This window comes from Narcine bancroftii, chromosome 6 (genome assembly GCF_036971445.1).
Source record: "Narcine bancroftii isolate sNarBan1 chromosome 6, sNarBan1.hap1, whole genome shotgun sequence".
NCBI lineage: Eukaryota > Metazoa > Chordata > Chondrichthyes > Torpediniformes > Narcinidae > Narcine > Narcine bancroftii.
Window position 1 is genome coordinate 39308642 of NC_091474.1, and position 23422 is coordinate 39332063.

Genomic DNA, 23422 nt, shown 5'->3' on the forward strand with positions numbered 1-23422 from the left:
TCGTAAGGGGTTTATTACATGTGAGTTGGGCGACAGGTCGCAGATGCTAATGAAAGTAAAGAGAGATGGTGGGGGCGATTAGCGGGCTGACGGGCCGGCACCAATGCATTTGCAAAGCATTCTGGGATTTGTAGTATTAGCTGTGTATGCGCTATACTGGCGCGGCGGCCAGCGGGCCAGCTCTAATACATATTTGATATGATCTTGCGGGCCAAATATAATTATATCATGGGCCAAATTTGGCCCGTGGGCCTGAGTTTGACATGTGTGCTTTAACCTTTTCAATTCTAGGGTATTAAGTGTCTTTTCTTAACTTAATCCTGTAAATCCAGGTATTGTTCTGCCAAATCTGCATTAAATTTACTCTAGATCTAGGCCAGTATATCTTTCCAAAAGCAAGTCAGCCAGAACTGAGCCTTAGCTGTTGTCTAACCAGAGCCTTGTAAACCTGCATCAGGTAAAGCTAGTATTCTATCCTTGGCACCCCAATTCTCCAGATAGAAAGGCCAGTATTTAATAAACCTGTTTGATCAATTTAAATTTCAATTTTCCACACTCTTTTCTCTTTCCTGTACCACCTTGCTCTCTGCTCTCTCTCTTTCTCTCTGTCATCCCCCCTCTTTTCCTGTGCCTTATTCTCATTCTCTGTGTTTCATTTTCTCTCTGCTCTCTTGTAACTCTATCCTTTGTCTATGTATCTCTCATTCTCTCCATGCCCATGACTCTCCATTTCTCTCTCTCTCTCTCTCCATTAATTTCTCTCTTGCTTTCTGTCACTCTCTCCACACCCTCCTCTCTCCGTTTCACTCTCATATATTTTCATCATTTCCCTGCCAGTTTCTGCCCCTCTCTGGATCTTGCTGCCTCGACCGATTCTATGTCCTTCTGTTCAGATCTATTACATCAATTGCTTTCTCATTGTATGGGTAAGTTGTCTTATTGAAGTTATTTATTGATGAAGTCTAAGAGCCATTGAGCATGAAAAATATTCATCTGTTGACGTGGCAATATGAAACTGTCTGAGGTTTCTGCATTCAGTTCTGTGACATGTTTTGCCTTCCCTTCCAGTCTCCCCTCTCTTTTCCCCTCTGACCACCCCCCCCCTGAGATTCCCTCTCATCTCCCCTCCTACTTGCCCTCCCACCTTTTCTTCCAATCTGCCCCCTTCTCTCCCTTCACTCAATCTGCCCCCTTCTCTCCCTTCTCAGAACTCTATGTTCTCCCCTTCCACACGGCATACTGGAATCACAGAAAGACCAAGACAAAGAAGGCAGATGGGAAGCAACAGATTAAACCGGGAGTGGAGGTAAACAGAGAGACAACACCTCTAACCTTCTGACTCTGAGGGTAGCCTTAATGGTAGTTGGTGTGGTGAGGAACCAGCCTTTCTCGGTATACTTCCACCGCATGCTTCATGTTGTCGATGGCTTCATCTATTTTGATTCCCTCAACTCGGCTGCCCACACATGTGTGGGAAGTGTTTTCAGAGCCAAGCTGAGCAGGCAGGAGAGTTGTTCTCTAGCAGCAATGTGTGGGTGTTTACAATGATAGGCCTGGTGAAGGAATCGACACGACACAGGCAGTAACAAAGCACAGCATCAGTCAGCCTGCACTGGGCTCAAACTCTTAGCTGCACTGGAGAACTATACTGACTAATCGTGAGGACCCTCTCTACTCCTCTGCCCTCCCAAAAGGACTGCAAATTACCAACAAAGAGCAGAATGGGACATAACACTTAATTTGAACCTTGGACAATACAGCATAGGGAACACTTAAAGGGTCCTTGTGAGTCTTTCCCTAATATGGGGCAAATAAAGACTATAAAAATAGCATTCAAACAACAGGATTAGAGTAAGGAGATAAGGAGGTTTTCCTGCTCATCATTCTAGAAGGGAGGAAATCAACCATGGTCCTCTCCTAATCGCTGTCCTATGACTATTGGGTTGGTCAGCTGGGGTTACAGTGCATGAGCATAGCTTCAGAATTCATGAGAAGGGAAATTAAACAGTATAAAAGAAAATTTGATGAGTGTAACTGAATACTTAAGTGAAGGAGAGTGGGGAAATTAATGAAGTTTAATCCAAGTAAATGAACTTGATGATTATGGGTCACTTCGTCCAACATCGAGATTGGTCAAACTAAATGAGCAAGATTACCATAGAGAATGAATTCCTGGATAATTCCTCAGGAATGTTTCTCAGTACATTAAGGAGCTATCTAAGGAACAGGCTAGCCAAGGTTGGGTTCTCCACATCGAGAAGGGGTGAGTTAATTATCTGATTATAAAGGGTCTGTAGAGAAGAGTAACATGATAGAATTCTTCATCAGATGGAAAGGGAAGTCATTCATTTTGAGACAGCAAACTACAGAAATGAGTGGTGAGTTGGCTATGATAGATGGGAGAGCTTCAGTACAAAGTATATCAGTGATAAGCAACAGTTAAAATTTAAATTTAGACAGACTGTAGGTAACAGGTCCTTTCAGCCCACGAGCCAGTGCCGCTCAAATCCCCCAATTAACCCCCATACATTTTGATGGGTGGGAGGAAACAAGAGCACTTGGAGAAAACCCCACACAGGCACAGGGAGAGCATGCAAACTTTTGTTGGACAGTATCAGATTTGAACCCAGGTTGCTGGCACTGTAATAGCTTTACGTTAACTGAGCTGCCCATTTGAATGCAACAGCCATTCTCAACAGGTGCCATATACCTTCCACCCCCCCCCCTCCATTGCACATTTAAGGGGTCACAGACTGAAAAAGGTTGAGAATAGCTAGAATGCAGGAATTGCAAATTATATGTTCCTGAACAGACAAATAATTGCTGGAGGAATTTAGCAGGTAAAATGGCATTCATGGGAAGAAATGGCATTCCTATCCAGTGTATAAATCAAAAAAATAAAACAATAGGATTTAAAGAGAAATAATATAATTTTGCCAGTCCCAGGAAGCCTGGCCCATTTCTCATTTTCAAAAATGTTGTTGCCAAGTTATATGTTTTGGTGTAATATTATTGATATGGAAAATGTTAAGTTGTAGATTAGTTGGAATCGGTTTAGTTAGAAAAGTTGAGGGAAAACATTAATTATACAGTAATAGTATTGGTTAAGACCAGGGAGGCCATTTTATAACATTTTCTTGAACAAATTTTTTAATTTGTTTTTCTTCTTCTCTTTGGGATTGTTTCCACTTCAGTTCTGTGGCTTCAAAAGTGATTGGCCCACAAACTCTAGGTGGTGATTGACGGCGTAGATATGTGGGAGGTTTTGGATATCCTGTGATCCTTCGTACATGTATGCTGGCTCGATGTGTTCTCAATGAAAGAGCAGCATTCTTAATATTGTACCCAATGGTCCTCTATTTTGACCAGTCTGTGTTAGGGATTCCCTCAAGTTGATGAGATGTCATACTTTCTTGAGGCATTAAGACTATCCTTGAATTGTTATTTCCATTGGGCAGGCCTCGGCATCTACATGACTAACACCAGACTCCCAAAGCAAACACTTCCATCATACTCCATCAAGGCACAATATAACTAATTATTGAAAATTCTCTTCACCAAGCAGAACTTCAAAAGGGATACCATTCATTTCCATGACCTTGTTGGTTTGAGTTGTCTAATGGTCTTCCTATCAGTCTGGGTAGCAGTAAGTCTGATTGGATAGTTGTTGTGAGAAAGATTCCAGGGCACTCATGTCAAGGACAGAGCTACCACTGATGAGTTTGTCAAACTACTCTCTCCAGTATATGTCAATGCTACCAACATTTAAAAATCTGAAGTAAAATAGGAAATGCAAAAGGTCAAGTAGCATCTGTAGAGAGGAACACACAGTTAATATTTCAGGTCACTGAATAACCTAATGAGAATTTCCTGAATTTTCTGTATGATTAAGGATCAGGCCCTCTGCATTATTAATCTTTCCGTTAAGCCAATAGCTTGGTTATTGGTGTCAGGGAGTTAAAGATAAACTGGGGCGGGGAAAAGAGGAGGGGGGGGGAATTAATGTGGTGTTTTTCATTTGCTATCGAGATCATTTAATTGACGGTACTTTCAGTTATACGAGGATGGGAGGAGTGGGGGGATAAATACAGACTCTGTATGTTACATGAATGTTAAAAAAGATTATGTTTATTTGAAGAGTCTATGAAAATTAAAATAAAATATTCAAAAAAAACCTTTCTGTTAAGTTGGAGGTTACTGGAGAGTACACATAAGTTCTAAACATGGCTGTCACAATCCTAACTAGAAGTTCAACAGACTGTTAAGAAGAAGAGGTTTACTGGCTGATCACCAGTCTCTATTCATGCAGATCCAAGACATTAATAAAAAAGAAACAATTCTAACTGATTTCCCCACCCCACCCCCAGGCAACTTCAGGCCTTGATATGAATCTTGTTAACAGTGGGGACAACGATGAAATCCAGAACCCTGGCTGACTTTTCTTTCTAAACCAGAGATGCATGATTAAGAGGGTGAAAAGAAGCAAAGAAAAAAATGTACGAGATTCCTCCATCATTTTGCAAAACTCCAACGAAAGTATCATGCTTCTTCCTGAGGTTCTATGAGATTTTCTCCAGGGGAATGCAATTCTGCATTTTCATATTCCATCATGTGGTATTAAGTTGGGAGTCCGACTTTCTCAAAATCGCTATACACTTCCTGGATATCGCCAAAGTGACCTTCACGAACAAAATTTGGTATTTGGTCAGTCTCAACTGTATATCTCCAATATACATTGGATATTGTATATCCCCAGAAGGTACAACTCTGGATCTTGTGGAAGATCCACTTTTGTAATTTTTTTCAGAATGTCCCCCAGGTTTTCCCAGAAGGGGCCTCACCTTTGTACATAGCCAGGTGGAATGGACAAAAGTTCCAACTTCCACACCACACCTAAAGCACATTTCTGAAATTTCTGGCTTTGATTTGTGTGAAATTGTATTGCACCAACCTATACCTGGCATTGATGATTCCAGTCATACTGTCCAGACACAGGTCTTGCCACCACTCTTCATTGATTGTTATGCCCAAGACTGACTCATATCTCTCCTTAGGGATGTGTAAGCCCAGCTTCAGGCCCTCACTTTGGAATATGTAATACATATATATAATTGTGTAATACATATGTAATTCCCCTGTTGAATTAGAATCTCCATGTCACTACAGTCAGGCAGGGTCATGGATAGTTCCAATTTTTTCCCATAAGTAAGACCTTATTTGCAGATAGCAGAAGAATGTTCTGTTAGACAAATCATATTTTTTTTCTCAACTGCTCAAGTGACATTAGCTGCCCCCTTTTGTAACAATCCTTGATACATCTGATCCTTTTCTGGTACCAGGTGTCCAGGATTTTATTTCCCAAAGTCAAGGGTATTAACTTATTCTGTGTCAAGGGCATTTTGGGGGATATGCCCACCTACCAACCTATACATTGCTTTACTCATTTCCATATCTGGAGTACATGCTTTATGATGGGTCTATCCATTTTCTTTGAGAGTAATTAATATATATAAATTCTTTGGTATCTCTTTGCCTACCAAGTGTAGTCCAATTTGTGCCCATGGGGGTGGGGGAGGGTGGGACTCCCTCAAAGAGTGAGGCGATAATCTTTTCCTGGGATCCCCAATAATATTTTTTTTAATTGGGTAATTTTAAACCCCCCAATTTGTCATTCCATGTCAGCTTTTCCATAGAGATTCTAGCCACTTTCCCATTCCTCAGAAACTTTCTGACACACTCGTTGAGCACTTTAAAAAAAACCGAGGCAATGAAATGGACAAGGATTGGAACCTTGGCATCACCCTGCAACGGACCTCACCATGCTCACTCTCTTCTTCACCCTCAGTCACTCCTGGTGCTACTGCCCCTCAACCTCGCTCTTGTACTTGCAGCCACACTCCCACTGCCTCCTTGCTTCGTCCACTCCCCACAGGGCTCCACCTGGGCCGCAGGTCAGGCCATTCTCCTGAAGATGCCTGTGACCCTGCTCCAACCCACTGCTAGCAGCCTACAGTCGCCCATGCCTTTACCAGCCTTGCTGCTGCTCACCATGTCATCACTGCTGTTATGAGCCCAGAGGACCCCAAAACCCCACAGCAATAGATATTCACGAAGACAAATGGTTACTTAAACAAAGATTGCTTTTAATTATCTTTAAACATGAAAAGAGAATCACACTTTAACTTATTGACTTAACTAATCTAACTTAACCCCCTTCTAATTCTAAGTACACGTGTATGTAATGTGTGTGTACGTTCAGAAAAGTTATTTGATTCACAGTCCAATCTCACTTCTCATTCCTCCAAGTTCACTGGTTGCAGGCAATTCTTATACTGTGAACAGAATGTAAGATTTATAAAGTTCACCAGGCTTTGGTGCTTGAAAGGTAAATGGTTACCGCTCAGGAAGGTTCTTGTCGGTTTTCAAAGAGAGATTTGTTGTTCCAAGACATCCACAACTGATTCCTTTTTAATCAGCCACTTCAGTGTCTTGCTGACGAAACTTGCCCCCTCAGGATTCCTCAGATTATAACCTCTTTCTTTCAGGTCACCACAGAGTTCCTTTTTGTTTCTCTTATTCCAAGTGAAACATTAGATTGCCAGTCCTCTCCTCTTGCATGAACTACAAGGGCTTTGACCAGGCTGAACTAAGCACTAACAACCTGTCTTCCAAATGGGGTTTTTCACAACTTTGCCAGCTTGTCCTGTTCCAGTTCCAGTTGCTGCTGCTGACTGTAAAATTGAAGAACTGATCTGTGTGTGTGTGTCTCTCTCTCACACACACACACGCACACACAGAAAAGTCTGTTTTACTCTCTCTGCTTGCAAAACCACATGACCCTCCTAGAACAGCAAGTTCCACTCCAGACAGAATGCAGCTCTGACAAGCTCTTTTATCTTTTGCCTTTTTGTAAACAACAATCCATTAGTGAAGTCTCTTGGGCACTCTGATGCAAAGGCTCTGGTGCCAACATGTCTAGCATGAGCAGAGCTCCAGTATTTTAAATAAGATCTATTTTAAAGTGTTTTTATGTGACCTACACTAACAAACCTACCCCAATTTATCTCCCAAAAACATTTCTATATACTATCACACAGCCGCCGCCGCTCTGACTTTCTCCCATCGTCACAACAGCCCACTGGACTCTTTGCAGTTTGCCTGCCATCTTCCCATAATTTATCGCTGGACTCCTCTCCTCCCAAGGTGAGCCACCTGCTAACTCCTCCCTTGGCAGCCACAAGATCTCTGCTCCCTGTCGTCCCGTGGTGCTGGAATTGCTGCTTCTTTCTGTTGGCTTCTTATATCTTTCTTCCCCATACTTTCTTTTCTCTTCCTGTGTTGCATTAGGTCACTTTTTTTCCTGTATTTTCCTGCATTTTGTTCTGTCTTCTCTGGAGCTCTGGCATTTTGCTGCTACTCTCCTCCCATTGTCATGTCACCTCTCATCATTCTTTTTTTTTTACACACACCATTGAATTCACTCATTCTGTGGCCACTTTCTTTATGACACCTAATGACATCATTCGGTTGAATTCCTGCTTGAGCTTTTATTTTAATAGCGCTGGAACCCACCTTGGGGCATACACTACTGGCTGTGCATTCTCCTTAAACTATATCTTGTAGGTGAATGGTAGAACTCCAAACCCCTTGAAGATATCTGGAAATTGATCCAGTATTTCCTCTATGCTGTTTATTGCATTGGCACTGTTAATGTGGTACACCCTCTTGACTAGGCTTAAATTTTCACATGCTTTGGCACCAAGCAGTGATTCATATCCATCTGGGACCCCTTTGAACATTTGGTGGTGCTCTTTATTTTTAACTTTCACCTTGAGTTTACATGTAATTTTCATGTCGATGCTCTGTCCATTGTAGGCTTTGAGCTGTACAGGATTTGCAAGGATGTATGGCAGCAATTTATCTTCATTGTTCTGATGTTGTGCTCACATATCAGATTGATATTTGTCCCTGTGTCCAGCTTGAAAGGAATATTTGTTCCATTTCTATGCAATGACACAGTCCACTTGTCCAGCTTGACTCTGTTCACATTTGGCTGTTCAGTGTCTGTTGGTTTAGAATATTTCTGCACTACCATGTCCACAAAAAGTATTTCACTGAGAGCAGTTTCTTCTATAATGTCTAGAGTGTGCATGGTTTCATTTCTATTTTGCTTCACTTTGGAAAAACATTGTTTTGCATTATGATTCTGCCCTTTGCACTTATTTCAGACTTTTCCATAGACTGCACATTGTTTTGGTGCATGTTGAGTGCCACATCATTTGCAATTGAATGTCTCTCCAATTTTATGCTGTTTATACCTCATTTTTTTGATTTTATGTGTGGACACACATTGTGGCAACAGCTTGGCCTTCATTTTCTTTGGGGTTTGCACTCTCACTGAACTTTTTCATATGTTGCAAAACTAATTCACTGGTATGGCATATCTTACAGCTACAACTAAGGTAAGCTCTGTCTCTCTCTCTCCAACGTCTCTCTCACTTTCTTATGAATAATCCCAAACACAATTTGATCACGGATCATTGAAGGCTCTTGCTTTTAATTTCAAGTCCATTAAGAAGTATCAAAGCTCTCTCCCTAGTGAAACATATACCTCTCAAACATTTCATTTTTCTTTGGTGAACACTATTCATCAAATATCTCTAACCTTGTCAAACTTGACCTGGTCAGCTGCCACGGAAAAAAAAAACAAATGTGTTGAAAACCTCTAGTGCTTGAGTTAAGTAGCAGTGCAATCTTCTGTGCATTAGCTTTGCTATCGACTCCAATGGCTTGCAGGTACAGCGTGAATCTTTGTTTGAACAACTTCCACTTATGGTTGAAATTTCCAATTCAATTTACAGCATCAGTAAACTTTATACTCACCATGTTTTCTCTGCTGATATCAACTGTTACTCACTCTGCACACTCCTGGTGTTTATTTCACTCCTGTGCATATTTCTGGTTTTTCTTTCACTCCTGGTACCATGTAATGTTTCTTTTATTGCAATAAATAAACAAGTTCTTTTAAAAACAACTATTCTTTATTAGCTTCATCATGACCGTGTGGAGAAATCCATCTTGAATCATCCTTAGCTGCAACAAACTACCCTCTGACTCTCTCTAGTGGTCAAGAGGATCACTAGCACTCTATCATTACAGTACAATCTAAACAGTTGATGTGAAGGAGAGGAAATAAAATGGGATTAGTGTAAACAGATACTTGATGGTGTGGGTAAAAATAGAAATGCTAGAGGAACTCAGTAGATCTTACACCATCCATAGGGGGTAAAGATAAATAACCAATGTTTTGGGCCTGACCCCTACTTCAAGTTATAAATAAAAAGCAGGCAGGTACCTGAATTAAAAGGGCTGGAAAGAAGGAAAGAATAGAGGAGCACAGACTAACAGATATGGATACGACAGAAGAGAAGAAAGGTGAGAATTGACTGAGGGCAGGGTTGGCTCTGAGTTAGGCAGTGCATGAAACCATGTCAACAAGAGAAATGGATGGCCACTGGGAGATCCATGCTATTATGATGGACAGAGCCAAAATGCTCAAGCTCCTCACAAGACAAGGTCTCCATGCCCAGATCATATGAGAACTCCTTCATAAAACATAGCTTCCCCTCTACTACCATCAACTGGGCCCTCACCAGCATATCCTCTATTACCTGCACATCTGCCCTGGCCACCTTTTCTCCCATGGTCAACAAGGACACTCATCAAGTCTCATTGTCTGTGCCTACCACCCCACCAGCCTCCACATTCACCCTTATTCAATAATTGCATCCTTCACCATTTTCACCACCTACATTATCCCACCAAGGACACATCTTAATTCTCTTCCCCTCTTCTGCAGGGAGTGTCCCCTCTGTGACTCATCCTCTCCTTTCTTCCCACCAATTGCCCCCTTAGTACCTATGCATGACCACAGGAGGTGCTGGATTTGCACCCACACCTCCTCCTTCACCACCATTTGTGGGCCCAAACATTTTTTCCAAGCGAAGAAACACTCACTTGTGAATCTACAGGAGTCATCTACTGCATCCATTCCTCCTTTTAAGGTTGCCTCTACATCAGACTCAGACTGAGAGATCGCTTCATTGAGCACCTCAGCTCTGTCCACCACAACAGTGGGAATCTTCCAGTGGCCACCCATTTCAATTCCCCGCCCCATTCCCTTGGTAATAATAGTTTCATGTACTGCCAGATGAGACCACCCACAAATTGGCAGAACAACACCTCATATTCTGTCTGGGCACCCTCCAATATTGACCTCCAGTTTCCATTAGATCCCCCCTTCCCATCTATCCTTCTGTCTTTTTCCTCAAACTCTGTCTTTCTTTCCTTTTTCCTCTTTCTTTTCCCCAGCTTCTTTGTATTCACAGAGCCAAACCCCACCTTCCCCAATCAATCAATTAATTTCTCACCTTTCCTCCTGTTATCCTATCTGTATCTAATTAACACCTTTTGTCTGTTGGTCTGAGCTCCTTCCCTGCCCTTTCTTTCTCCCCAGCCATTTAATTCAGGTGCCTGCCTGCTTTTTACTCATTTCTTGAAAAAGAGCTCAGGTTATATATCTTTAACTCCTATAGATTCTGCAAGACCTGCTGAGTTCCTCCAGAATTTCTGTGTTTTTACTACAATTACAGCATCGGCAAATTTTAGTTTTCACTTGATGATGTGAACTTGGTGGGCCAAAGGCCCTGTTTCCCTCCATTGTCTACAGATCCTTGAAGGTAGCAGAACAAATAGATAAGATGATTTAGAAATTCTAGTGGGATTCTTTTTTATTGGTTGATGTACAGAATATGTTATGCAAAATATTATCCAAGATTTGGGCCTACTTGGTTCGGCTGGGACTCGGAGGATGAGCTCGGAGAGAGTCGGGCTGTGAGTTGGAGGAGGAGGAGCTTGGTGAAAGTGACGAGAAGGTAAGCTATAAAAGTCGGGGGCTTACCGGGGCTTGGACCTACTTGGTTCGGCTGGGAGTTGGAGGAGCTTGGTGAAAGTGATGGGGTTAATTGGTCAAGGGGCCAATAAAAGGAGTGAAAGGGGAGGGAGCGGCCAGTGAGGAGTGGGGCAGTGAAGGAGTGGAGACTTGGGACTTTGGCTCGAGGGATTTCGGTAAGAAGGAGCTCCCTGTGTGGTAAGGTGTCCTTTTTGCTTAGTCTTTTAGTATTATTTGTTTAGTTTTTCTTTTTAAATAGCCTATATACATTGAGAAGGGAGGTAATGGAGTCAGCTGGGGTAGTCAAATGCTCCAATTATGGGATGTGGGAAGTCAGAGACAGCACAGCTGTTCCTGATGACTTCACCTGCAAAAGGTGTAACTCATGAGCGACCGTGTTAGGGAGCTTGAGTTGCAATTGGATGAACTGAGGATCGTAAGGGAAGCAGAGGCAGTGATAGAGAGGAGTTATAGGGAGACAGTCACCCCTAGAAGGCAGGAGTCAGGGAATTGGGTGACTGTAAGGAAAGGAGGGAGAGTGCCAGTGCAGAGTACCCCTGGGGAAGTGCCCCTCAGCAACATGTATTCAGCATTGGATACTGCTGGGGGGAACAGCCTACTAGGGACAAGTCGTGGAAGTCAGGTCTCTGACACAGGGGCTGCCCCTGAGGATCAGAAGGGAAGGAGGGATAAGAACAGGGTAATTGTGGTTGGGGACTCACTTGTCAGAGGGACAGATAGGAGGTTTGTTGGATGAGATCGGGGATCCAGGTTGGTCTGCTGCCTCCCTGGTGCTAGGGTCAGGGATGTCTCCGATCGAGTTCACAGAATTCTTCAAGGGGAAGGTGAGCAGCCAGAAGTCGTGGTCCATGTGGAGACCAATGACTTAGTTAGAAGTGGGGATGAGGTCCTGAAACAGGAATACATAGAATTAGGCAGGAAGTTAAAAAACAGGACCTCTAAGGTAGTAATCTCTGGATTGCTGCTGGTGCCACGTGCTGAAGAGGGTAGTAATAGGAGGATGTGGAGGATGAATATGTGGCTAAAGAGCTGGTGCAGGGGGCAGAGGATAAGATTTTTGGATCATTGGGATCTCTTCTGGGGAAAATCGGACCTGTACAAAAGGGACAGGCTCCACTTGAACTGGAGGGGGACCAATATCCTGGCAATCAGATTTGCTAGAGCTGTGTGGGTGGGTTTAAACTAGTTTGGTCGGGGGGTGGGGAGCAGAGTGTCTAGGGTGCATGGCCACCTAGTTAAGAATGATAAAGATAACAAAGGAAGGATGGAGGTTAAGGAAAAAGGTAGAATAGGGAATATATGTGAGGGTCATTCTCTGAAATGCGTGTACTTTAATGCAAGAAGCATAGTGAACAAGGTAGATGAGCTTAGAGCATGGATTGGCACTTGGAATCATGATGTTGTGGAAATTAGTGAGACCTGGTTACAGGAGGGTCAGGACTGGCAACTAAATATTCCAGAATACAAATGTTTTAGATGTGATAGAACAGGGGGTAAAAAAGGGGGAGGAGTTGATCTGCTTGTTAAGGAGGACATTACTGCCGTAAGGAGGCAGGATGGTTTGGAGGGATCATCCAGTGAGGCTGTTTGGGTGGAATTGAGGGGTGAAGGAGGCATGAAGGTACTAATAGGAGTGTATTATAGACCACCAAATGGGCCAAGAAAATTGGAGGAATAAATTTGTAAGGAGATAGCATATATGTGTAATAAACATAAGGTAGTGATCATGGGAGATTTTAACTTCCCTCACATTGATTGGGATACCCATACAGTAAGAGGGCTGGATGGGCTAGAGTTTGTCAAATGTGTGCAAGATAGTTTTCTTAATCAATACGTAGAGGAACCAACTTGGGACGGTGTAATACTGGATCTCCTGTTAGGGAACGAGATAGGTCAGGTGTCTGAGGTTAATGTTGGAGAACAAATTGGGTCTAGTGATCACAACTCTATTAGTTTTAGGGTAGTTTTAGGGAAGAGCAAAGAAGGGCCTAAAGTTGAGGTTCTGGATTGGATAAAAGCAAATTTCAAAGGAATAAGAATGGCTTTGGGGAGTATTGAGTGGGACATGATTTTTTTCAGGAAAGGATGTAAGTGAAAAATGGAGAATATTCAAAGAAGAAATTTTGAGAGTACAGAGTAGATATGTCCCAGTGAGGATCAAAGGAAAGGCTGGAAGTCATAGAAAGGCAAATCTAAATAGGTCATATACATTGAATGGTAGCCAATTGAGGAGTCAGAGCAACAAAGGGATTTAGGAGTTATGGTAAATAGTACCCTCAAAGTTGATACTCAGGTAGATAGAGTGGTGAAGAAGGCATTTGGAATGTTGGCCTTCATAAATTGGAGTATTGAATTAAAGAGTTGGGATGTTATGATGAAATTGTACAAAGCATTGGTGAGGCCAAGTTTGGAATACTGTGTGCAGTTTTGGTCACCGAATTATAGGAAGGATATAAACAAAATAGAGAGTGCAGAGGAGGTTCATGAGAATGTTGACAGGATGTCAGGGTTTGAGTTACAGAGAAAGGTTGAGCAGCTTGGGGCTTTTTTCTCTGGAGCATAGAAGATTGAGGGGGGATTTGATGGAGGTGTTCAAGATTTTAAAAGGGACAGAGAGAGTCAACGTGGATAGGTTTTTTCAATTAAGAGTGGGGGATATTCAAACCAGAGGCCATGGTTTGAGATTGCAGGGGGAAAATTATAAGGGGAACATGAGGGGAAATTTCTTCACGCAAAGGGTGGTTGGGATGTGGAATAAGCTTCCGGCAGAGGTGGTTGAAGCAAGGACATTATTTACATTTAAGGAAATACTGGATAATTACATGGAGGGGAGAGGATTGGAAAGGTATGGACCAGGTGCTGGTCAGTGGGACTAGGAGGGTGGGAATTTGTTCTGGCATGGACTAGTAGGGCCAAACTGGCCTGTTCTGTGCTGTATATGGTTATGCTAGTGAGACAGTCGGTGAGAACAACCCCAGATACTACAATGCAATGAGGATATGACAGCATGGACAGAGTCCAAAAGGATTTATGAAAATTTTCCATGGTTGGTGAAGGTTTCCAGCACCTGGACAATTTAATAATTATCCATGCGTTGCAGAGGAGGAAAAATAAAATTATTCTTCCTGATCATTGAATAGTGATTGCTGGGACAGATAGAAGAAAATAAGATGGAGATGCTGCTCGTGGTCACTGCTGTGACATCAGTATGGGAAACAGAGGAAGTTAGAATTGACTGTACTGTGGATCTGTGAAATCATACAGCATGGAAAGAGGCCTTTTGGCTCATCAAGTCCATTTAATCCTACCATAATTCACATTCCCATTGAATCTCCACTCTACCACCTGACTCTACCACTTACCTACTGTAGACAATGTATTGAACAGATTTTGGTTGAGCATGTCATTGTAAACTCTTTGCATATCTGGGGAATTTAGGTCAAATACATTGCCTCATGGGAATTGAAAGGACAATAATGGTCCATATTACAAATATAGCACAGAAGCAATGATTGAAAAAGATCAGAGGTTCATGGGTTCATGTTTGTTATTTTGTTATCACTGTATTGTTATTTTTGTTCTACTGCTATTTATTAGTGGCATGCATGGAATATAATAATTAAAGTTAACAAAAGCATATAAGCATCAATTAAATATAATTTAATGCCTTTCATTCAGGAACGAAGGATGTGGTCAATTAAATCAGCCAGTACAAAATCAGACAGAAGACAAGTTTCCTGCTTCAGTCAAAAGCCCAATCTAATCTGTTTTTGAAGTTATGGGAAAAACTCACAAAAATCATGAAAATGATCACAAACCAAGGATTCCAGGATGAGGTGGGTACATCATCTTGAGATTCTGATCGCATCCAGTGACTCCGTGGTAAGAAAAGAAGGCAACAGCCAAGTTTCCTTCTTCTGATTACCATTTGGGTGGAGAAAGTTCATTAGCCAGCATTCTTGCTTCTGGTCACTGTCTGGTAGTTTATGGATTAGAGAGATGGGTTACTACTAAGGGTTCTTTTTTCTGATGAGTGTGCAGGGACTTCACTATTAGAATCAATGGAACCTAGCAAAGGTTTCTGAAACTGATCACTGGCCAGTGTCCTCAGCTTTGGAGATGAGGGAAATCAGCCAGGATCACCAGTGGCCCTAGAATTTGGATCACAAACTTCACCACTTAGGAAATCACTCATATCCCCACCAGCACCCCTTCCCTTTCCACATCCCTGTTCTGAATTAACCTTTCACCATGATGTCTTCCATTTAAGTAGAGGAGATAGAAAACTCTCCAAGAAAACAAATACATTTTCCAGGGAATACATTGTTTTACTCTGTCAAGTTAAGTATCATGTTCAATGTTCATAGCAAAGTTTCCATGCTCTGGGAAGATCAAATGCAGATTGGGTAACTGATTAAGTGGACACCTCTGTTCAGTCAGCAGATAAGCTTGTGCTATTTTAGTTCTCCATCCCATTAGCACTCCAGCTCTAACATAACCCTATCATGAAATTAAAGAACAAGGCCAAATTTTTAACGGGCATAGTCAAGCTCAATATTGGGTTCATCAATTAAGAAAATGATTCCTCTTCTCAGAATTTCCTGCAGACAAAGACACCAACGGAAAGCCCACATAGACACGGGGAGAACATACAAATTCCTTACAGACAGTTTTGGATTCAAACCTTGTCACTGGCACTGTAGTAGCATTGACCCACTGCTAAGGCTACACTAACTGTGCCACTCTATCCACTGCAATAGTGAGGGCCTCCCACTGGCAACCCATTTCAATTGTCCACCCATTCCCATGCTGACATGTCAGTCTGTGGTCTCATGCACAGTCAGACTGAGATTTTGGTCTTCTCTACATTGGAATGGGTGTTCACAGACTGTTAGATCACTTTGTTAAAAAGCTTGACTCTGTCTGCTGCAACAGAGCAAATCTCCTGGTGACAACCCATTTCTGTTCCTCACCCCATTCTCATGCCGACATGCCTGACCATGATCTCATGAACTGACAGACTGACCACCCACAAACTGGAGGAACACCTCATTTTCCATCTGAGCACTCTCCAACCAGTTGCCATTATCATCAACTTCTCCATTATCCCCTCTTTCTCACTCCCCTTTTCTTATGTCTCCTTTCCACTAACTGTCTGTCTTTCCCTTTCCCTCTGTCTCCCAGAGCTAACCCCCTCCCCCAATCAGTTCTTACCTTTCCTCTCCTGTCCTCCCATCTATGTCCTATTCTGGCATTTTGCCTGTTAGCCTTTGCTGCTCCTCCTGCCCTTTCTTCCCTTTATTTAGGTGCCTGTCTGAATTTTGCTCATACCTTGAAGAAGAGCTCAAGCCCGAAACATTTGTTATATATCTGGCTCCACTAATCTAACGAGGATGGCCGCAGCACCAAACTCCTTGGTAAATCAAAGAATCCAGAACACCATCAGGGAGGCAGTGAAGGACCTGAGCAAAGGTTCTCTCTTTTGCAAGGAATTCTTTATCTGGAGGTCTTGATGAAGGACATCTATTGCTTCCAGACTTCATGGATATCATCACTTTGGTGTGACATTCAAAACCTCAGCAGGATGGCAAAGGGTGTTCTGTGATTTTCAGAAGAGGAATGTGGCTCCACTCTCACTATTCAATGCTCAACTACTCTTCACCCTTACAACACAGAAGGAATGAGCAACACCAGTGCACATGTTCAACCCACATGTGTCAGTACTGGATGTGCTCAACAGAGTTGTTGAATCGAGGGGAGAGGACCTGCTTGGACGTCAAAGAGACATTTGGAATTCTCAAAAAATACATTAAAATATACCAGAATTTTCTGATAGGTGCTTTAGTTGTGGTATGGATGTTGGTATCATTTTACATTCCACCTGGTTATGCACAGGATAGAACTGGGGGAAGTGTTGACAAAAATTGTGGGGGTGAACTTCCCTCTAGATCCGAAATTGTTTCTTCTGGGGAATTTTGCAGTTATAAAAGATAACCAGAAGTAAATCTAAATTTATTAAAATTGTATTGTCAATAGCCAGGAAATGTATAGTGGTAACATGGAAATCCAATTCCCTACTTCACATGGAAGTGCAAAGTTGTATTCCCCGTGAAAAGATTACTTATAGTTTTAGGAATAGATATAGTATGTTTGTCAAAATTTGGCAACCTTATTTAGATTACTTAAATGCCCAGATTGTATAATTTATTTTGATGTTTATCAATTAGTATACTCTTTATTAGAAATGTAATACTTTTAAAATGATGTGACTCTGTTCCTGTTGCTCTTCTTTTCTATTCTCTTTCTTTTTATCTCCCTCTATTCCCTGCTGTCTGTCCCTTTTTCTTTCGAATCTGGGGAGGAGGCACTGGGAGAAGAGAAACTCCTTTTTTTTTTCAAAACTTATGAAAGTTTTTCCATGATTTTGTATTCAATTTATTATTGGTATATTAATTGAGTCCTATACTCTGTATTTTCTTAAAACTTAAATAAAATAATTTTTAAAAAAAAGACGTTTAGAATTTGAACCATGTGAAGATGAAGCTGAGAGAGGACAGCAAAGTGGCCATCATCCACCTCCCTTGGTATTCGCCTTTGAAGAGAACTGTGCCTACTTGGTCAAACTGCACAGCCCAGGGTGTGCAGGAACCACAACAACCTGGTCATGTGGCAGTCCAATGCAGTGCAGTTATCTGCAAGAACTACAAGCTGGAAGGCCACCAGAAAACAAGAGTACTGCAACTAGTGTGGGTAAGCAGGCCACCTCTACAGAGCCTGCCCAAAACGGGTGCCACCTACACTGAGGCAATAGGAGAGAGAATGGTCAACATCACCCACTGCAAGCTCAACACCCTCTCAACCTCGAATGTGACAGTGATCCCGGTAGAGAGCAAAACCAAGGGGAACAAGGAGTCCCAAGCATGTCTATCTTCAACTCTCAAATCCCTGCCATGAGACCGGAGCAGAGTCAATAGAGGGGGGGAGATGTGGATAAAAAGTAGCAGATAGTGAAGAAAGGATAGAAACCCCAAAAAGTCCCATGGAGGAAAATAGCAACTAACACTGCAAGCAGAGGGCAGAAAAGGGTCAAAGCGTAAAATGAAGCCAGCCCCCTCTCGACGTCTGAAGATGAAGGCCAGGTTACAAGAAAGCCCAACTAAAGACCAGGAGCAGTGCAGAAGCAATTACCCCACCTCCCCAGCTCTGGGGAGACCGGATGCACTACAGAGCCCATCATACCCCCAGCTCAGAGAGAAAGAGAATACAAGACAGCCAGAGGACAAGAGAAGGAGCACAGCTGGATCTCCCCCAACAACACCATCAGATTTGCCTGAGGAGACCCAACTCTCAGAGGAAGATCATCCCCTATTTCTGAGCCTTAAATCAATGCTGCAATTCCCTAAAGTGGTGGACATGAAGGCTTAGGCTGATTGACACTGAACTGTAAGGGCTGCGAACTGGAGAATCAAATAAACTGCAATTAAGATTAAAATAGCAACTCTCAATGAGCTCAGTGTCAAATACATTTTGCAATCTGTAAACACCTGGAAATACCTTGCCAAAGACAATGCAAATATGATTTTCATACAGGAGTGTGAGCTGCCACACCTCAGGAACTATCAAAGATGGTCACAATGGTGGCCCCGTGGGTTATCTGCATGGTCAGGGGAACGATTGTCATGCATGCGGACTGGGTATCTTGCTGTGGAGAGGCAACTTTGTAATCACTGAAGTTAAGGAGGTGGTTTGAGGGCACCTTCTCCTAAAGAACCGTAATTCTCCACTCTAGCTGATCAAAGTGTACACCTCGCTAGAGTGGAGTGTGACGCTGACCATTTTTCAACAGCTCCCACTATTGCTGGTGATGTCCAGGTCAGTCTTTCTGGCTGGTAACCTCAATTGCATCATCAAAGGGGCTGGATAGCTTCTCCAGACTTCTGATGATGACAATAAAGAATGCACAGCTGTGCGACACCTTCAGCAATCCTGCAGGTGGAGCACAGCTGCACCCCACCTGGTTGAAATCGGGCGGCTCCATCCAGTCTCAGATAGACATCATCTTTGTGTCGATGACCATTAATGCCTTCTCTAACCATTGCCTCCTTTGCATCTCCTGTCACCAACAGGAGGACCAGAAGGCAGGCAGGGGAACTTGAAAGGTTAGCATGAAGTTTTTAACGCCAGAGAAAATAGAGGAAATAAAGAAAGAGTACACTGGTTGGAGAAATTTGAAACCTTTTTTTGACTCTTCAGTGAATTGGTGGGAAACGATCATGGATGAACGTCAGGAAGTTCTTTATCCTCAAAGTTGTTCAGCGAGCAAGATAGAGGCAGAGGGAACAGAGCCAACTCCAGACTGAGCTGCAGCAACTCCTCCTTCTGCAGTCGAGTGGGGTGGACGTGAGAGAGGAACTCCAAAAGGCAAAGAGCCGATGAGCCGCACAATTCACCTCAGAGTCCTCCAAGATCATTCTCCGATCCAGAGTCCACACAGTGAAGCAGGATGAGACGTGCTCATGCTTCTTCTTCCAAAAGGTTCACAGAGGGAGTTCTGTATTCCACATCCTTAAGGAAGAGAACAGTTCAGTCACATCCTCACAGACGAGCATATAGAGGATCATCAGATCCTATTATGCAGAACGGTACAACACTAAGGCTACAGACAGATTTACCTCACAGATCTTCCTCTTATCTATCATAGCAGTCTTGGACAAAAGCAAGAAGGAGAGTCTGGACCAGCCAATTATCCTGCGGCTGTGACAGACTCCAATTGGTCCTTTGGGTTGAGTAAAACTCCTGGAAGGTGACATTTCACTGCTGAGTTGTATACGGCTTTGTGGGACTTGATGGGCCTAGACCTGTTAGTAAGCAGCATGTCAGACTCAATGAAGAAGGGCATCATCACCCTCATCCTCAAACAGAAACGGAAAAAGGAGGATACCAATGTTAAATATTGACTACAAAATCCTGTCCAAAGCCATCATCTGTCCTCGGGCAGGTGATCCACCCAGACCAAACTTGCACAGTTCTAGGAAGGAAATTCTCTGACAGCCATGCATTACTCAGAGATACCATTGCCTCAGGTGGACACCTTACTGGTCAGCATAGACCAGGAGAAGGCTTTCAATTGGATATCGCACTCATACACAAAGGACCTGTTCTCCAAAAAGGGCTTTGGGGAGGGAATCTGAAATTGGATGAAATTTGGACTCAGTGGCACAAACAAATTCTAGAGTCTAATAACTTAAAAGGTAAATGTGGTAAGTGCTGTGCAAAGAGACATAAATATTGTGTAGATGGACTAAAGATAGCAAATAAATTACAAGGTGGGGAAGTGAGATTGTCTCTTTTGGAAGGAAGAATCATGAGGGATGGTTGACCATGCTTTGGAACTAAGAAAAATAAGAGGTGATCTCATTACATAAGAGCATAGGAAGTAGGAACAGGAGTAGGCCAAAAATGGCCCATCGAGCCTGCTCCGCCATTCAATACAATCATGGCTGATCTAATTTATCACCTAACTCCACCTACCTGCCTTCTCCCCATATCCCCTAATTCCTCTATCATGTAAAATTGAAGTATGAGTTTCTGGTGAGGGTTGATAGATGATGAAAGGTTGCTTTTCCTTCAGGGGAAATCCAGACTGGGGCACACAGTTTCAGAAACGAGGTCATCTACTTTAAATAAAGATGAGTAGGAATTTCTTCTCTCAGTAGATTTGGATTTCTGGTATTTTCTACTTCAGAGTATTGTGGAGGTCAGATGATTGAAAATATTGAAAATGGAAATGGACAGGTTTCTGTTCTATGAAGAAATTAGAGTATGTAAGGAAAACAGATTGGATATCTGATCAGATCAAGTTAACCATAATCTTAATATATGATACATCAGCTTTGAGAAGTGATATAGCCTACTTATTGTCGTTTTATGTTCACAACTCACAGGATCATGTTTTAAGATAATGGGCCCACTCCTCTGTCACATTTAAAATATTTTATTTTTTTGTTTTCCATCAATAAAGCAAAGAAATAACATCATTCATAACTTCAAGATGTACAGATATCCACCTACAGATGTTTCCCCCTCCCTCTCCCACCCCCTTTTAAAAAAAAGAAAACACTGGGTGCACTTCCAATGGGCATTGTTTTTTATTAATCCACCTATTGGCATTTTTGTTGGGGGTGTGGCTACAGTTGTGCTCCCATGTACATCAGATATGGTTGACATATTTTAACAAAGACGCTGTTTCAGATTGTAAGATTATATATGATTTTTTTTTCATGGGAATTCATCTCTGTAGTCCACCTACTGACAAGGAGAGGGGAGTCAGACTTCCATATCATCACTATACATGTTTTTGCAATTAATATGAATTCAATTTGGAATTTGGTTAATTTATAGCTTATGTCCATGAGGTTCCCCAGTAGATGCAATGTTGGGTCCAGTGGAAAGGTTACTTTTGTTATCCTGGTTAGTTTATCAGCTAAATCCTGCCAAAATGGGCCCCACCTTTACACAAGACCAAGTTGCGTGAACAAATGTTCCCAACTCTACTGCACACCTGAAACACATCTCTGTCACCTCTGGTTTTACCTTGTGAATCTTTTGCAATGTGAGGTAGAACTGGTGTAGAAAGTTGTATTGAACCAATCTGTATCTAGAATTAATCACTGTTGTCACACTGTCTCTGCACTAGTCTGGCCAGCATCTCTCACTAATTGTGATACCTGAGTCTGACTCCCATCCCTCTCTTGATCTGTGTAGCCCTTGCTTGGGGTTCTGACCTTGGAGTACAGAGTACATTCTTGAAATAAATTTGGGGGCATTTCCCAGTCAAAGCCTCCCCTCAACTTCGCTAGGTGTAGGCAGGGTTACTGTTGGGCCCCACCTATTCCTTAGAAATTATCTTAACTGAAGGAAACAGTGAAAGGTCCCATAAAACAAATTCTATTTACCTTTTAGCTGTTTGAACGACATATGCTGTCTCCTTTCGTAGCAGTCCTCAATGTACCGGATCCCCTGCCGATGCCAGATCTCCAAGATTTTATTGCCCCAAGTTCATAGGCATCATTTCATTATGAGTCTCTGGTGCCTTTAGCAATATTCCCACTTTTTATCCAACACACTCATTGGTCTCGTGTCAGATTTTAATCAGATGTTTCAATATGGGTTTATCCAGGATTTTTTTTGCTCTTAATTTGGTATCCCATTTGCATATAAAAATCTTTTGCTGTCCTCTTCCCCCATTGCATGCAATCCCATTTGCACCCAAGTAGGTGATTCCCTCCTCTGTCATGATTCTTGAAACATCCTGCCCTATTAAAATTATCAATGCATGGAACATTACAACACACTAGAGGCTCTTCTGCCCATGATGCTGTTCCAACCTTTATATACTGACTCCACAAAAATCTAATTCTTGCTACCCAAAACTCTAATTTTTTTCTTACATCCATGTGCCTATCTAAGTGTCTTTTAAATGTTCCTATTGTACCTGCCTCCACTAACACCCCTGGCAATGCATTCTGTGTAAAAAAAAAAAATAAAAAAAAATTACCTTTGATGTCCCCTCTAAATTTTTCTCCACTTATCTTAACAAATGTCCTCTAGATTTGCTATTGTCACCCCAGGAAAAATATCCTGGTTGTCCACCCTATTTCTGCCTCTCATAATCTTATATAACTTCAGTAATATTATGTCACTTCTCATCCTTCGTTACTTTAAAAAGAAAACCCTTTGCTCGATCAACCTCACTTCATAACACATATACTCCAATCCTGACAACATCCTGGTCAATCTCCTCTGCACCTTCTCTAAAGCTTTTACATCCTTCCTGCAATGAGGTGACCAGAACTGAACACAATACTTATTGTGGTCTAACTGGGGTTTCATAGAGCTACATTACCTCAAGACTCTTGAACTCAATCCCCTGACTAATGAAGGCCAACACACCATACCAGCCTATGTGTTCAGCAACCTTGAGGGATCAAAGGACTTACCCAAGATCCCTTTGCTCCTTCACAGTTAAGAATCTTGACATTGGCCCACCCATATACTACTTTGTTCACATAATTTATAAAAATCACAAAAGATCAATGGTCCAAAACATCCTTTCAGAATGCTACTCATCACAGACCTCCAGCGGAATACATTCGATCTACTCACACCTTCTGCCTTTTGTACGCAAATCAATTCCAAATTCATGCAGCCAAGGTTCCATGACCTTCTGAATGATCTAACCATGAGGGACGATGTCGAATGCCTTACTAAAATCCGTGAAACACAGCTGGGAGTCCTCAATATTCACCCATGAAGTGTCATGGCATCAAGTCAAATAATAGGGGCAAAGTATTATGTTGATCAGCATTTGAAAGCAGCATGGCAAATAGCAAGAGCAAAACTATACACTGGACCTGGACTTCATGACATCAAATGATGATCTTCATCACA

The 23422-nt window shown here is 42.2% G+C and overlaps 1 long non-coding RNA gene across 4 annotated transcripts in view; it reads left to right on the top strand.

Moving 5' to 3' along the window:
* LOC138735971 (uncharacterized) overlaps window positions 1–17159 on the top strand; it is an 89312-nt gene extending 72153 nt beyond the window's left edge. For 3 of the 4 annotated variants that reach the window (XR_011340039.1, XR_011340041.1, XR_011340042.1), the window contains 3 exons: window positions 1069–1306; window positions 14651–14808; window positions 16157–17159. This is a non-coding gene — a long non-coding RNA (uncharacterized lncRNA). The remainder of the gene's footprint in view (window positions 1–1068; window positions 1307–14650; window positions 14809–16156) is intronic. The other variant, XR_011340040.1, reaches the window with a different exon arrangement.
* The last annotated feature ends 6263 nt before the right edge of the window (window positions 17160–23422 follow it).